Raw genomic sequence first — 18,157 nt, 5'->3', positions numbered from 1 at the left:
CTAAAATGGCAAACAGAAATAAGACGAGAAATTAGAAAAATAATTTCCTGTCCATGTATAATGTGTTGGTTATTTTGTAACCTTAGCAGAGAATTCAGTTTTGGTCAGCATTGGAGTATTCATCTTTGTAAACATATTGCTTTATGCTGTTAATTGAAAAACAGACTATAATTTACTATTCAGTTTAGCACAAAGGGTTAATTATGTTATTACAAAATGGAGAATCAGTATCATTTATGTGCGGAATAATACTGGTAGCACAGTGATTGTCCTATATTAAGTGTACTGCCTTAGAAAACAATTACAGCTCAACGCTAATATTGTCCTGCAACAGTCTTAAAGGGCCCCTGCCCCTGGGCCTGAGAAGTGGGTATACGTTTCGCATGTATAGGCACTCTACCTGAAGCCCTCCATTAGCTCCCCGATGCCTCCTCTGCTGGGATAGGCGTTCCTTTCCTCCTGCTTCCAAGATGACGGCCATAGCAGCATGGAGTACACTGGAAAATCTAAACCTCACCTCTCCTGCCTTTCCTTTCCCATCCCACAGCACAGAAAAGACAGGGAAGATGTGGTTTAGACTTACCAAACTGGTGGCCATCTTGGAGGTAGGAGGAACAGAACACAGGTCTAAGCAATGGAGGTAGCGGGAGGCAAAAGAAGGGCGTCAGGAAGGATGACTGTATATTTACAAACTGTAGTAACTTTTCAGTCTCAGGTATAAGGTTGCTTTAATATACATTTTTTTCTATACTCAGTCACTAAGTAACAAAGATGGGAATTTATTAAATATACATAAAAAACAAATACATTTTAATCAGATTGATTCTTCCTTGTTCCTCCACATTTTTGCCATTCTGCTAAAACGACCCAACACCGGTATGACATTCACTTCTATATAGTCCACCATCTTATGTGATATATTTAATGCCAAATATTTCAAACTGTTGCCCTCTTAGATAATAAGTGTATCACCATCTGTAATTTGTAAATTCTTGTCCAATAATGATATGTGACTTATTCCAATTAATTTTCAATCTAGAAAAAATACCAAATCCTTTCACCAATGTAATAGCTGTCCTTAGATCTTCCTTTACATTTATTAACCCCTTAAGCCCCGAAGCATTTTTCGTTTTTGCATTTTCGTTTTTGCACCCCTTGTTCCATAGCGTTTTTATTTTTTGGTCAATATGGCCATGTGAGGGCTTATTTTTTGCGGGACGAGTTGTACTTTTCAACGCCATTACTAGTTTTACCATATCCTGTACGGGAAAACGGGAAAAAAATTCCAAGTGCGGTAAAATTGCAAAAAAAGTGCAATACCACAGTTGTTTTTTATTAATTTTTTTTACCACGTTCACTGAATGCTAAAACTGACCTGCCCTTCTCATTCTACAGGTCATTACGAGTACATAGACACCAAACATGTATAGGTTCTTTTATATTTAAGTAGTGAAAAAAAATTCCAAAATTTGGTAAAAAAAAAAAAAAAATAGCGCCATTTTCTAAGACCCGTAGCGTCTCCATTTTTCGTGATCTGGGGCTGGTTGATGGCTTATTTTTTGCGCACCGGGCTGACGTTTTTATTGATAACATTTGGGGTAGATCCGATGTTTTGATCGCCCGTTATTGCATTTTATTGCAATTTTGCGGCGACCAAAAAACGTAATTCTGGCGTTTAGAATTTTTTTCTCGTTACGCCGTTTACCGATCGGATTAATTCTTTTTTTATATTGATATATCGGGCGATTCTGAACTCGGCGATACCAAATATGTGTATGTGGGGTTTTTTTTTTTAGATTTTATTTTGAATGGGGCGAAAGGGGGGTGAGTTAAACTTTTATATTTTTTTATTTTTTTTTATATTTTTAAAAACTTTTTTTTTTTACTTTTTGCATGCTTCTATAGTCTCCATAGGAGACTAGAAGCAGCAACTATCCGATTGCCTCTGCTACATACAGGGGACGAGCAGGTCCCCTGCATGCAGCAGAAATGGTCCTGTGCTATGAGCGCCGACCACTAGGTGGCGCTCATAGCGACAAGACTATGACAACCACAGGCGTCTGCTGCAGACCCTGGGTTGTCATGCCCACCCATCGGCGACCCGCGATCACGTGACGGGGTCGCCGGTGGGCGGGGCTTATGACGCACTACCCGGAAGCGCGCGTTAAATGCTGCTGTCGGAGATTGACAGCGGCATTTAACATGCTAACAGCCGCGGGTGGATCGCGATTCCACCCGCGGCTGTTGCGGGCACATGTCAGCTGTAAGAATCAGCTGACATGTGCTCCGTTCAGTGAGGGCTCAGCGCAGCAGCCCTCACTGAACGGGCAGTACGCAAATATGCGTACTAATACGTCCCCGGTAAGTAAGGGGTTAAAATAATAACAAATCACCTGTGTACATCGCTAACATTTCCTCCTGAGTCCCTAACTGAGAACCCCTTATTCCTTTACAACCTTAGGCTGTGTGCCCACGATGCGTTTTTAATGCGTTTCCGCAGCATTTTTGTAGCTGCGGAAACGCATTAAAAATGCATGGTAGAAGGGCAGCAATGTTCCCCAATGATAATCCGCATGTGCTGTGCACATGCTGCGGAAATTTCCACTGCGGATTATCATTGCGGAAAAAAACGCAGCACTACCAATTATTTTGTGGAAGTGCTACGTCTTCGCCGCCATTGACTTGCATTAGACCGCATGGATTACGCATCACTGTATATGTAGATGCGTAATCCACGCGTTCCAATGTGCAGATGGTACCCGGGTGTAGATGAGAGGAGAGTCTCCTCCACACCCAGGTACCATTAAAAAATCTGTAAAAAAAGAATAAAATAAAAAATAAATGTCTACTTACCTTCTGTCGGCCCGCGCTGCAATGAATTGAAGGACCTGCGCTGACGTCAGAGTCATGTGAAGGGTCACGCGACGCTGACGTCGGCAGGTCTTTCAATTCACTGTTGCCGGCAAGGGAGAACGGAGTGTAAAGCAGGACTCCGGGGGCCATCGGAGGGTAAGTATACATTTATTTTTTTATTTTTACCACTCTCTCGGGTCACACTATATAAATCCATGCAGTTTGCATGGATTTATGTAGTGTGACCTAGTTGTCACAAGCACTTTCCAAGTGATGCTAATCGCTTGGAAAGCGCTTGTCAATCCGCATGCGGAAATGTCAGTGAATAACGCTCCATTTCCGCATGTCCCTGGCAGGAAAACGCATGTACAATCCGCGTTTTTTTCTGCCAGGGAGATGCAGAAACGCTCAGGAAAAAATCCTGAGCATTTTTGCATCGTGGGCACATAGCCTTATATATGGTCAATAAGTAGGGCAAAGAGCAGTTTGGATTAGGAAATCCATGTCTTGTGCCCCTAAAAAGGACAAAAAGCTGGGACATAACCCCATGCACCTACTACTTTAGGAGGGCACCATCTAATAACTGGGATCCAGGGGCGTACATAGAAGTCATGGGGCCCCATAGCAGAAGCTCTAATTGGGCCCCCCCCCTACAAAAAAATAAATATTTGTCAGTTTCACAGAAGAGCAGATCTCATAACTTTCCAGCCTTTACATAGTAATTTACCTCCTTCTGAAGTCGTAGATTCCTCCTTCATTGCCTCCATAAAGTATGATGCTAACAAAAGTGCCCCTATGGTGCATTGCTCCACATGCACAGTATAATGACACTATTGTACCCCACTTCAACTCCCACGGCAAAGTATGGTGACCCTAACACAGTATAATCCCCCAACTGTGAACCCCACAGAGCCCTCCATACACTCTCATGGCCCCACACAGCCCTCCAAACAGTATAATGGCCCCCACACAGCCCTCCAATCAGTATAATGACCCCACACAAACATTCACACTGTATAATTGCTTTCATACAGTATAATGCCCCCCCACATAGCCCTCAAAATATTATAATGGCCCCACATAGCCTTCCATATAGTATAATGCACCACCAATAATCTTCCATATAGTATAATGCGCCCCCATAAACCTCCATATAGTATAATGCGCCCCCCATAATCCTCCATATAGTATAATGAACTTCCCATGGTCCTCCATAGAATATAATGCACTCCCCATAGTCCTCCATACAGTATATTACACACCCCATAGGGTAAAATGCTGCCCCCATATAGTATAATGCATGCCACAGTCCTGCAGTATTATGGGCACCACGTACTCACTGATTTTAAAATACCGTATATTTTAAATAAGCCGACCTGAATATAAGCCGAGGCCCCTAATTTTACCACAAAAAAATAAGAAAAAAGATTGACTTGAGTATAAGCCTAGGGTGGGAAATGCAGCAGCTACTGGTAAATTTCCCCATCCTCGTATGTGTGGCCCCCTCAATCCCACAATCCCTGGTATGTGTGGCCCCCACAATCCCTGGTATGTGTGGCCCCCACAATCCCTGGTATGGGTGGCCCCCACAATCCCTGGTATGTGTAGCCTCCTCAATCCCCAAATCCTGGTATGTGTGGCCTCCTCAATCCCCCAATTCTGGTATGTGTGGCCTCCTCAATTCCCCAATCCTGGTATGTGTGGCCTCCTCAATCCCCCATTCCTGGTATGTGTGGCCTCCTCAATCCCCCATTCCTGGCATGTGTGGCCTCCTCAATCCCCCATTCCTGGTATGTGTGGCCTCCTCAATCACCCATTCCTGGTATGTGTGGCCTCCTCAATCCCCAAATCCTGGTATGTGTGGCCTCCTCAATCCCCAAATCCTGGTATGTGTGGCCTCCTCAATCCCCCAATCCTGGTATGTGTGGCCTCCTCAATCCCCCATTCCTGGTATGTGTGGCCTCCTCAATCCCCCATTCCTGGTATGTGTGGCCACCTCAATCCCCAATTCCTGATATGTGTGGCCTCCTCAATCCCCCATTCCTGGTATGTGTGGCCTCCTCAATCCCCCATTCCTGGTATGTGTGGCCTCCTCAATCCAAGTATCCTGGTAAGTGTGGCCTCCTCAATCCCCCATTCCTGGTATGTGTGGCCTCCTCAATCCAAGTGTCTTGGTATGCGTGGCCTCCTCAATCCCCCATTCCTGGTATGTGTGGCCTTCTCAATCCCCCATTCCTGGTATGTGTGGCCTCCTCAATCCAAGTATCCTGGTATGTGTGGCCTCCTCAACCCCCCAATCACTGCACACAAAACAACAAACACTTATACTCACCTTCCTTCCTCACCTCTGCTCCAGCGCTGAGTCCTGTCTGCTGCAGCTCATGTCGGCATCTGAGCAGCGCGCGCTCTCAGACACAGAGGTGAGCTGCTGCCGGCACATTCACTCCTCTGCACTGACAGTAGGAGCCGGGGCTCAGCGCTCCTCCGTGCCCGCTACTAAAGAGAATGAATATTCCGTCTTCTCCACGCCCATGGGAGTGGAGAAGAGGGAATATTCATGTCCCTTTAGCAGCGGGGACACGTGGTGGCTGCAGCAGCCGGCTACTGCATGTGCCCCGCTCCTCCACTGCCGCAACCCGCTCCTCTGCCGTCGCAACCTCCTACTCACCTATCCTCCTCGTTCCCACGCTGCTTGGGGCCCTCACGGGCCCCTTCCGGCCACGGGCCCCATAGCAGTGGCGTGGTCTGCCACCATTGGCGGTACGCCACTGCTGGGATCTACCTGCAACATGTCATACAACATCATACGAATTTCAAAAAGAAAAGAAGACATGCACCTAAGCGGTGATCACCTGAAGAAATAATCACGGAATATTTGAATATAAATTACATCAATTTATTACAGTATCTCCTGACACATATATAAGAATACGCACAAAAAAATTTTTTTTTATAACACCGTTAAAGATAGTGGAGGAATCCACTGCTTGAGGAACCCACTACTTTAGAGACCTTCCCATATTATAATGATAGAAAATGCAATAAAGTGCAGTCAAATAGATGAACTCTAACAGGTTATATAGAATATCTATGATGGTCAATATTGCACAAGCCCAAAGTATTCTATATAAATAGAGAATACACAAAACACAATATGTATATAAAGTGCAACAACAGGTATCTGTGTGAAAATCAATATTGTGTCCCTGTATGCAGGGTAATAGGTCTATAGAACAGTATAATTGTAAACTGGCGATTGCCAATAGACCCTTTCACCTCACACTGGAGATGACTACTCCATAACCACTCAATCACATACACTCAATTGTGGCCACCCGTGCTGCCCCAACAAAAAATAATAATAGAGCCAATTAAACAATATGATCATAGGAAGCAAATACTCAATCAAATCAGCCTGTAAATGGGAAGGTGCAGATGGGACCTCAGTGCCCAGTGCGTGTCGCCACACACGGTGGCTTCATCAGGGGCATTTAAAGTACATATCCTCATGTCCCTGTATATATGTAGCCTAGAATCAAAATAATTACCGAGAAAACAGCTCTGTTGAGAGAGACGCCGGAGCTCCGGGCATCCAAATCCGGAAATGCAGGACGCAAAGCCGGAAACCTACCTTACAGGTAATGGGACTGGAACAGATAAGAACAAATATAAGGGGAGGAGACTGCATGAATGCCCTTTTGAGGTGTGAATCCCAATGGATTTACAATTTACAAAGTTTGGCTCCTCAGGGCTTAAATGGTGAACTCCTATTCACAGGTTTCTACAAGCAGTTGTGAGGTGGTCCGGTACACATCCTTATTCTTTTGTCTGTTTTTTGTTTTTAAGGCATGCGGACTGAGCAGTATGGGTCGGTGTTTTTTAGACCAAAACTAACATCTACCTCGTAGGATATATTGGACGAATATAAAAATAGACCATTTATGTAAGAAGAGAGGAAGCTCACAAATTTCGGGGCATGCAGCTAGGGTGTGGCCAAAACAGAGAGAAAAGAAAAGAAGAGGGAAAACAAAGGATGGCTCATGAAATCAGCATCATATCGAATTATGGACCAAAAATTTGGAAAGAGTGATCCAAAAATGGTTTCCATTCTACAGCATATACCCGAGACCTATGACAAAATGGAATGTGGACGACGAATAGAACATATATGATGGACTTGCGGACTTTATGGGAAATCCATTGGGAGATCATTCCGCGTTCTCTTATTGATCTAGTGGGCAATTTGTTTTTGGTTGGCATCTCTGGTTCCTTAGTTTTTGTCTTCTTGTTTTTTGTGTCTGGATAGGTCTGTGGTGGTCAATATTGATGATACGGTTTTAGTGTTGGTCCAGCATAATTTTGTCATTCATCACCATTTGTTAAATCTCTACTGTGAGACATTTGAGGTGCACATGTTGCACCCCAAGGGTCCAGTTGCCACAGTGGCATTGCCTCCCTCACAGGGGATGATGCCATGCCTGGAAGCAAGCAGGGGTACCCTAGCCAGGTATACTAAACATGCAACACTTTCCTGGCTCCAGACCAGAAAGGGGAGTTCCTCCCCTTAGCGACTGGGATCTGGGGGCGGGGTTAGTGAGACAGTGTGAGGAGTTGAAGAGAGGATGTCGAGGAGAGAGGAGCTGGGGACTGGAGCTGCGCGGCAGCTCACCCCAGAATTAGCGCACAGAAGAACCGGACACCGGAGTCCGAGGCTGTGGGGCACCGAAGGCCCAGCCGCAGAAACCGGAGGGCAGGAGACTTCAGGTCTCCTGGCCCCATCAGATGCCCGGAGGCTCAGCAGCACCGCAGAGTCCAGCACCGCCACGTGTGAGCAACGCACCAGCAAGGGCCGAGCTGCCTGCCATACGGGTGAGCACAGAAACTCCGCACTCAGGGACGAGGGCCAACACACAGCTACAAGTAGCAGGGCCAAAGAGTTTAGTGGAAAGGGAAGGCCTCCAACTTCACCTGGCAAGGAGGATTCTTTACTTGCTTCCACTCTGCCCGAACTTCCAATGCTAGTCAGTACTCTAGTCCCCGCTTGTCTAATCACCACCAGTAAAGATAAGAGGAAACGGACATTAAGTTGTGGATTGATTATTGCTGCGCCATCAACCCCTGCACTACAATGCCCACCATAACCCATAACATCTACACTGCCCTGGAGCTAGCTCTTCCTGTAGAGAGCCACACCATCCCTGCTGCAGTAACATCAGCTTCAGAGGACTGCTCCGCAGCGGCGGCTCCCTTTAGCCGCACTCCACAGGTGGCGTCACGAACTCTATAAACAACACTATAAATCCCCTATCCATAACCCCCTTTTATTGACCGCCCTGGGTCACGGACCGGGTCACCGCCACTGAGACATTCCCCCAGCATCTACCGGCCCGGCACCGGGTACCCAACCGGCCTAGGGGACTCGTCACACACCCTTCTACGTCATTTGGAGGCCAGTGCATTGCACTGACGACTAATAGAAATTAGTAATTTTAAACTTTAGCTAATATAGGCTCATTTGATACACTTTGTGGTTGAGCTATGGGATGGATGGGGGGGTTTGTGATTTCCTATATAGAGTGCATGATACAGACATCCTTTAGCTCTATAGACCCGCTGTGGAATTTGGGAGGTGTGTTTTTTTTGTTGTTGTTTTGTTTTTTAAGCATCCCTCGCTAGGTATCTTGGGTGCCCACCCTAGTATACCTTGTGGGGATTAAAGCATATTATTGAGGAATAATTAAATCAATGCACTCCTCTATAGACATTATATGCTGGGGATATAAGCCTTTATAATGGTGGGCACGTAATTGATTTATCCTTATTCAGGGTTTATGGTGTGTCATTTATATGCACATTCTCATTACCCCACAGATCATATCATAGCACTTCAAGTTAGTGTGTATAAAAAAACTAATTATTTTACTGAACAATATCATAGACATTACCAAACACATACATAAAATAAAAACAGATGCCTCTTGTTTGAGGGATGCTAAGAAATGCCAACCCAGTATGCATGAATATTATCTCCTGGTGCACCCCACAAAATAGCATAGAACAACCTAGCAGAGATAGTCACTGCAGAGTAACCTATACCGTTAAATAATCCAACGATTACAAGGATTGAAACTATCCAAAGTGCATGTGCATATCAAAGAAGGAAATTGTTCATTAATTGGGGTGGTCCAGTGGTTAAACAAAAACAAAATAAACCCTGCTTCAAAGTAACCAATCAAGAGATAAATACATAATAAACCCTTAATAAAGTGCATGTGTATGGAGAATTATAATGCTCAGAATTATAATACACCAATGTCTGGAAATGACAGGGCTACTACAGAGCATGTATATAACTTAGTGTTCACAGAAGGAAAAGAGTAGAGGAGAAAAGCAGTTTATATGCTTGTTAGAAACTCACAACATATATGGCTATACATGCAATACCGCACGCCTGGAAAACATGGACTGCCTCTGATGTACAAAAGCCCTGCTAGATGCAATCAAAAATAGGTAAAATGCAGTGGTGTACCACTAATGGCGGCAGACCACACGACTGCTATGGGGCCCGTGAGCTGGGGGGCCCCATAGCAGTCCAGGGGCGGACATATCGCTGCTGGTGCAGCTGCGCCGGGGGGCCCGCCGCCGGTGCAGCGTCTTCCTGCTCGTGGCGGGCAGGGAGCGATCCCTGCAGCCCCGCTGCTGACAGGACAGAATGGCAGCGGAGCTGCAGAGATCCATCCTCTGCTTCCTGCCCGCCGCTTCCTCCCTCACACAGGCACGCGCTCCTTGATGACATCATCATGCAGCGCGGGCCTGTGTGAGGGAGGAAATTGCAGACAGCAAGGATGCTGCGGCCTGCGGGGGAACGGGCAGAGAGGTAAGTGTTTGTTTTTGTTTTTTTACTGAAACGCTGGTGAGAGCAATAATGGGGCTGATGGAGCTGGAGAGCGCAATAAGGGGGCTGATGGGGCTGGGGAGAGCAATGGTGGGGCTGGGGAGAGCAATTGTGGGGCTGATGGGGCTGGGGAGAGCAATCGTGGGGCTGGGGAGAGCAATGGTGGGGCTGATGGGTCTGGGGATAACAATGGTGGGGCTGGGAAGAGCAGTGATGCTGCAGCTTGTGGGGGAACGGGCAGAGAGGTAAGTGTTTTTTTTTTTATTTTTACTGAAACGCTGGGGAGAGCAATAATGGGGCTGACTGGGCTGGCGAGTGCAATAGTGGGGCTGATGGGGCTGGTGAGAGCAATGGTAGGGCTGATGGGGCTCGGGAGAGCAATCGTGGGGCTGGGGTGAGCAATGGTGGGGCTGGTGGGGCTGATGGGGCTGGGGAGAGCGCTGATGGGTCTGGGGAGAGCAATGGTGGGGCTGGGAAGAGCAGTGATGGGACAGATGGGGCGGGGAGAGCAATGATGGGGATTAGTAGACCAATTATGGGGATGGGGAGAGTAATAATGGGTTGCTGGGAGAGAGCAATGATGGAGGTGCTGGGAGAGTAATGACGGGGGTTGCTGGGAGAGAACAATGATAGGGGTGCTCGGAGAGAGCAATGACGGGGGTGCAGGGAGAGAACAATGACGGGGGTGCTGGGAGAGAGCAATGACGGGGGTACTGGGAGAGAGCAATGATGAGGGTGCTGGGAGAGAGCAATGATAGTGGTGCTGGGACAGAGCAATAATGGGGGTGCTCAAAGAGCGCAATGACGGGGATGCTGGGAGACAACAATGATGGGGTGCAGGGAGAGAGCAATGACGGGGGTGCAGGGAGAGAGCAATGAAGGGGGTGCTGGGAGAGAGCAATTACGAGGGTGCTGGGAGAGCAATGACTGGGGGTGCTGGGACAGAGCAATGTTGGGGGTGCTGGTAGAGAGCAATGATGGGAGGTGCTGGGACATAGCAATGACGGGGATGTTGGGAGAGAGCAATGATGGAGGTGCTGGGACAGAGCAATGATGGGGGCGCTTGTATATTTTCCGTGTGCACATAGCCTTACAGTTAATTGGGGAGAGTCACAGAGACTGAATAATTTATATTATTGGCAGGTGGAGATTATAGTTAATGGGGGGCACAGTGCTGCTTATCACTTTATATTTTGATTACTAAGTGGCTACCCCTAGTATATTAATGGGGGGTTACAGATCTGTATTCAGGGGCGCAGTGCGGGTGAAACACATGTATATATACAATATAGGTGACCTTGTTTTTATCTAGGCTGGAGATCATCATGACAAGACGAATCGTGACTGGGAGATGTCGACATGAAGGTCTGACCTGATGGAGAAGAAGCAGCAGAAACTGACTCTGATCAGACGAGACGTCAGCGGTAAGTGCCTGGATGTAAATATTATTCTGTATCTGCGCTGTATGACTTGGAGTGATAATGTTACATGTAAAATCCCTTAGGCTGCATTCTCACATTTGTGTAAAATGTCAGATTTTTTTATCGGATGGTCCACGGACTTGTAGAGTTTTATAGATCACGGATCACGGATCTGAGAATGAGATCTGTGAGGATCAGAGAATGTCCTGTTCTGATCCGATTTTGAGGATTAGAATAGGACATGCTCAATGCGTCTGTAAAACAGGGTAGCACACTGACACTGCACACAGATGCAGGAATATAGCCGTATTATGTATAGCACAGTCCCTTAGTACATAGTGTACTCACTTATTATGTATAGCATACGCCCTTAGTATATAGTGTACTCGCTTATTATGTATAGCGCTGTCCTTAGTTATATAGTTTCATCTTTTATTATATATAACACCCTCCCTTTTTACCTACCATCCTCTCTAGTTCTAGGGCTCACAATTGGGGGATCATACTGTGTTGGGGTCAGCAAACTTTGCCCTGGGAGTTGAGGTGAGGTACAGTAGGGTTATTATACTGCGCATGTGGAGGAATTCACCATGGGGGTATAATACTGTGTTTGGGGGACACTTTTGTTGGTATCACACTTCATGGGACAATGAAAGAGGGGCCTAGGACGTCAGCAGGAGGAAAATTACTATGTAAAGGCTGGAAGGTTGTGTGATCTGCTCTTCTGTGACCCCGACAATTATTTACATTTTTTTTGGGGGGGTGCCCAATTTGAACTTCTGCTATGGGGCCCCATGAATCCTATGTACGCCCCTGGTAAAATGTATTGCTAATAGTATTGTGCCACTTACACAGTGGAGTGTGAGACAGGGTTTGCCCTGCATCCCTTTTCCCCGACGCGCATTTTGTCCACACTTCCTCAGGGCCGTGTCAGAGGAGAGGGACTCTGGACCTTTTAAGTGATCACTGTACCAATGGTTGACGGTGGCTAGATATCACATGATTTAAACCTTCAGGGTTGTGAAGGATATGACGTGGCACGTCGTAGGATTTTTTACTTTGTACATTGATTTACAGTTGTCCCTGTGACACTATATTTGTTTTCAATAATTTTTATTAATATTTTATAACAGTTCAAGGGGTAGGGATATGGTTAGGGAATAGAGGAATATATGGGGGACGGGAGAGGAATGGATAGGTGTGGGAAAATGGATAAGGAGAAGGAGAACTCAAAATTGAATAAACAGTAGAATATATAGTATTACAACAAGTAAATTAAGATGAAAATCAAAATTTGGTTATAGAACAACTTAGTCGTAATATAATAGATATCCAATTAAATCTAATAAGTATATGTATTAATAATTTAAGTAACAATCAGGAATATATTTCAGGCCACTTTGTTCATTTTTTTAAATATTTGTTAAGGTTATTATTAGAGTTTGCAAATCAGTATTCATATAATTTATGTAGGGCCATTTTTTCTTTAATAACTGAAAAGATAGGTACATCCGTTTTGTTTCCACTAAGATGCAATGGCATTTTTAACTACCATATTTTTCGGACTATAAGACGCACCGGACCATAAGACGCACCTAGGTTTTAAAGGAGGAAAATAGGAAGAAAAAATTTAAGCAAAAAATGTGGTCCTGATGTCCTGTTATGGAGGAGGGGGTCTGCTGCTGACACTGGTATTGGGGTAATGTCCCTCAATTCTGTTAATATCCTCTATCCTGGTATGTATGGCCCCTCCTTCCTGGTATAAGTGGCCCCTATCCCATCCTGGTATGCATGGCACCCCTTTATCCCACATCCTGGTATGCATGGCACCCCTTTATACACCATCCTGGTATGCATGACACCCCTTGAGCCCCTATCCTGGTATGCATGGCAACCCTTGAGCCCCCATCCTGGTATGCATGGCACCCCTTGAGCCCCCATCCTGGTATGCATGGCACCCTCTGAACCCCCATCCTGGTATGCATCTTGCCCCGCTTCAAGTGGACCGAGCGAGAGGCACGAATCTATAAATGGAAAAGTGAACAGCTCTTCAGAGTGTCCATGTGTGGGATCAGTTGTCTCCGGGCGCTCGGCATGGTGGGAGGAAGGAGGATCAGGGTGAGGAATATGCGGTCCAGACTCATGGCTACTGAGACTTGACCGTGTGGAAGACAGGGTGGTGGTGGTGGCTAAGTGACTGGAAGCATTATCCGCTATCCAACCAACAACCTTTTGACACTGCTCTGGGTTCAATAGTGGTGTGCTGCGGTCCCCTAGCAGTTGGGACAGGAAGGTCGGGCGAGAAGATGTGGGTGTTTGTTGTGGCACAATTTCAGCTTGCCCACGGCCTTGTCCTCGGCCTCTGCATGCACCATCACCATCACGTCTAGTTCCCCGTCCTTTGCCACGTGCCTTGCCCATTTTAAATGGAGGACAGTATCTTCCACGCTCACTACAAATGACTGAGTTTGGAGCGAACTTATGTGTGATCCGTGTGACGGAGAAAACAGAGTTTTAAATACCTGGGCTGTAGGTAAGGAGTTTGAACAGCAAACTGGTGTGAATTGCTTCACTGACACACTGAAAATTTTTTTTAATGGAGGCCAGAAATGGCAGTATTTTCTGACAACGTATATGTGATCCGTGTGATGGAGAAAACAGAGTTTTAAATACCTGACCTGTAGGTAAGGAGTTTGAACAGCAAACTGGCGTGAATTGCTTCATTGACACACTGAAGGAAATTTTTAATGGAGGCCAGAAATGGCATAATTTTCTGACAACGTATATGTGATCCGTGTGACGGAGAAAACAGAGTTTTAAATACCTGGCCTGTAGGTAAGTAGTTTGAACAGCAAACTGGGGTGAATTGCTTCACTGACACACTGAAGGAAATTTTTAATGGAGGCCAGAAATTGCAGAATTTTCTGACAACGTATATGTGATCCGTGTGACGGAGAAAACAGAGTTTTAAAAACATAGCCTGCAGGTAACTAGTTTGAACAGCAATCCGGTGTCAAAAATGTCGCTGACACAATGAAAAAAAATTGGAATGGAGGCCAAAAATGGCAGAATTTTCTGACAACGTATATGTGATCCGTGTCATGGAGAAAACACAGTTTTAAATTGCTGGGCTGTAGGTAAGTAGTTTGAAGCGCAAACACTGGACCGTGCCTGCACCATCACCAGTAAAGGTACTGAAGCTTACCCCAGTGTGTGTCCTTCTTTCCCCCGGGACCGTCCTGCTGTCTCTCACCAGCATCCACCATCTACCCCAACACTGCCCTGGAGCTTGCTCTACCTGTGGAGAGCCACACCATCCCTGCTGCCGTAACTCCCTTTAGCCGCAATCCACAGGTGGCGTCACGAACTCTTATAATCCCCTGTACATAATTCTCTTCTTTATTGACCGCCCTGGGTCACGGACCGGGCCAGCCATCGTGACATCCCCCACCGGCATCCATAGGCCCGCCTGCCAAGTACCCCACGGCCCTGGGGGAGCATCAGACATGCTTCTCAAGGGGTTTGGAAGCAAATGGGAGCAGCGATATGGGGCGATAGCTTGACAAAGCAGACGAGTCGAGGGATGGCTTTTTGAGGATAGGCGTGGTTGTAACATGCTTGAAAGCAGAAGGGAAGGCACCAGAAGTTAGTGATGGGTTGTAGAGATGGGTTAGGGATGTGATAAGTATGGTGGTGAGGTTGGGGAGGAGGTGGGATGGGATGGGGTCCAGTGCACAAGTGGTGAGGTGTGATTTGGAGAGGAGGCGAGTAAGCTCTCCTTCAGTGATGTTGGAGAGGGAGGTTATGTGGGAAGGGCATGAGTCTGATATACAAAGGGGTGGTGGTGGTCGACAAAAAAACTTGCCTTGTTTGGTCGATCTTATTTTTGAAGTGTGTGGCAAAGTCTTCGGCAGAGATGAGGGGGTTGGAGGGGGCAGTGGTGGGCAGAGGAAGGAGTTAAAAGTATTAAATAACTGTTTGGACTTGAAAAATAAGGACAGGGTCGGACTGGCCTGGCGGATTGCCGGTGAAATTCCCGGTGGGCCCCACAGAAGGAGAGGCAAAAAAAAACGTTTTTTGTAAGGACATGGGCCTTTTAAAAGTGCGGGAGGCAGGAGAACGTGCATGCAGACCTGACCCGCCGTGTTGACCATGGCCGGCGTCACAGCCACTCGGCGCACCAAAGTAAGTGTTGGGGCCCCGGGGTTGAGGGACACTGGCACGCTACTGGGCCTATGAGTCGGGGGAGGGAGAGCCCCCCTTCAGAGAGGGGGAGCGCCCCCTTCGGGAGGGAGAGCCCCCGCCCCCGCCCCCACCTCTCCTCAAATACTTACCTCTCCTCCTCGTTCCCTGCAGCTCCAGTGATGTTAGCGTCTTCTGATTCTGACATCTCAGGGCAGAGGGCGAGGTGACGTCACTACCGCACTCTGCTCTGAGCACTGCAGAGTCAGAAGACGACGTGCTGAGTACACCAAACCTGCAGGGAACGGGAGAGGTATTTGATTTTTTTTATGTATGCAGCATCATGGGGGCCCATATACTGTATGGAGCAGCATCATGTGGGCCCATATACTGTATGGAGCAGCATCATGATGGCCCATATACTGTATGGAGCAGCATCATGGAGGCCCATATACTGTATGGAGCAGCATCATGGGGGCCCATATACTGTATGGACCAGCATCATGGGGGCCCATATAATGTAAGGAGCAGCATTATGGGGGCCAAATACTGTATGGAGCAGCATCATGGGGGACCAATATATTGTATAGAGCAGCATCATGGGGGCCCATATACTGTATGGAGCAGCATCATGGAGGCCCATATACTGTATGGAGCAGCATCATGTGGGCCAGTATAGTGTATGGAATAGCATCATGGGGGCCCACATACTGTATGGAGCAGCATCGTGGGGGCCCACAAACTGTATGGAGCAGCATCATGGGGGCCGATACAATGTATGGAGCAGCATCATGGGGGCCAATACACTGTATGGAGCAGCATGACATGGGGCCAATATAGTGTATTGAGCAGCATTACATGGGGCCAATATACTGTATGGAGCAGCATTACATGGGGCCAATATACTGTATGGAGAAGCATTACATGGGGCCAATATACTGTATGGATCAGCATGACATGGGGCCAATATACTGTATGGAGCAGCATGACATGGGGCCAATATACTGTATACTGTATGGAGCAGCATCATATGAGGCCAATATACTGTATGGACCAGCATAATATGGGGCCAATATAATGGATGGAACAGCATCATGGGGGCCAATATACTGTATGGAACAGCATCATATGGGGCCAATATACTGTATGGAGCAGCATGACATGGGGCCAATACAATGTATGAAGCAGCATGACATGGGGCCATTATACTGTTTGGAGCAGCATCATATGGGGCCAATATACTGTATGGAGCAGCATCATATGGGGCCAATATACTGTATGGAGCAGCATTATATGGGGCCAATACACTGTATGGAGCAGCATCATATGGGGCCAATATACTGTGTGGAGCAGAATTACATGGGGCCAATATACTGTATGGAGCAGCATTACATGGGGCCAATATACTGTATGGAGCAGCATCATATGGAGCCAATATTCTTTATGGAGCAGCATGACATGGGGCCAATATACTGTATGGAGCAGCATCATATGGGGCCAATATACTGTATGGAGCAGCATCAAATGGTGCCAATATACAATATGGAGCAGCATTACATGGGGCCAATATACTGTATAGAGCAGCATCATATGGGGAAAATATACTGTATGGAGCAGCATTACATTGGGCCAATATACTGTATGGAGCAGCATTACATGGGGCCCATAATTCTGTATGGAGGTGGTCACTGTATTACCTGTATATTTCTGTATTACAGCATATATAGTTACTCTGTATATGCTGTAATGTCACTGGTGATCACTGTATTACCTGTACACCGACACTATATACAGAGCTCCTGTGTATTATGTCACCAGTGGTAATATTAATGTTATTAGTATTGTGTTTTTTATTAATGATCAGTATTGTATTATTCGGTCACTGAGGTGGTAATATATGATCTGGTCATGGTGTGGAGGTATTTGTTCCTTGTACAGTATGTGGTATTATTTGGTCACTATGTGGTGGTAATACATGCTCTGGTCATGGTGTGACAGTATTATTCAGTCACTATGTGGAGGTAATATGTGGTCTGGTCATGGTGTGACTGTATTAATTGCCTGTATGTGGTATTTGGCCAATATGTGGTCTGGTCATGGTGTGGCGGTATTTATCTCTTGTATGTGGTGGTATTGGTCTTGGTATAGTGGATTGTGTTGTGTATGGAGGTCACTTGTTCTCTTTGATATCAATAAGGGGAAGATTCTTGATTTCCAATGGAGATTAAATACTTGGATGTTTAACCCCTCCCAGTCCTGTGGCTATTGCACAGTAGCAAATATGCACTTACAGGGGTTCTACGGTGAAAACAAGAAATCACCTATCCTAAGGTCATGTTCACACGTTCAGCATATGGTCAGCATTTTACATCAGTATTTGTAAGACAAAACCAGGAGTGGGTGAAAAATGCAGAAGTGGTGACATCTTTCTACTTTACTTTTCCTCTGATTGTTCCTCACCTGGTTTTGGCTTACAAATACTGATGTAAAATACTGACCAAATGCTGATCGTGTGAACGTGGCCAAAGGATAAATAAGTTATTGACTGCTGTGACCTGGAGAATGTGCAACTTTTATCCCCATTAGTATGGAACGGCATGTACGACTGATCCATTTATTCCCTAAGGGGCTGCACTTTGCTTTTTCTGGAAGCCCCCAAAGAGGATGAATGGAGCTGCGGTCAGACATACCACATGCCGCTCCATTTTAAAATGGGGATAAAAGTGTCCTGTCAGGGATAAAAGTTCCCCATTCTTTCAATCAGTGTGGTTTGCAATGCATAAGGAGAAAGGATTACCAGCTTCAT

This window comes from Phyllobates terribilis, unplaced genomic scaffold, assembly GCF_046119375.1.
Source record: "Phyllobates terribilis strain yellow unplaced genomic scaffold, ASM4611937v1 Scaffold_11__3_contigs__length_659146591, whole genome shotgun sequence".
NCBI classification, from domain to species: domain Eukaryota; kingdom Metazoa; phylum Chordata; class Amphibia; order Anura; family Dendrobatidae; genus Phyllobates; species Phyllobates terribilis.
This window is presented reverse-complemented; position numbering follows the sequence as displayed.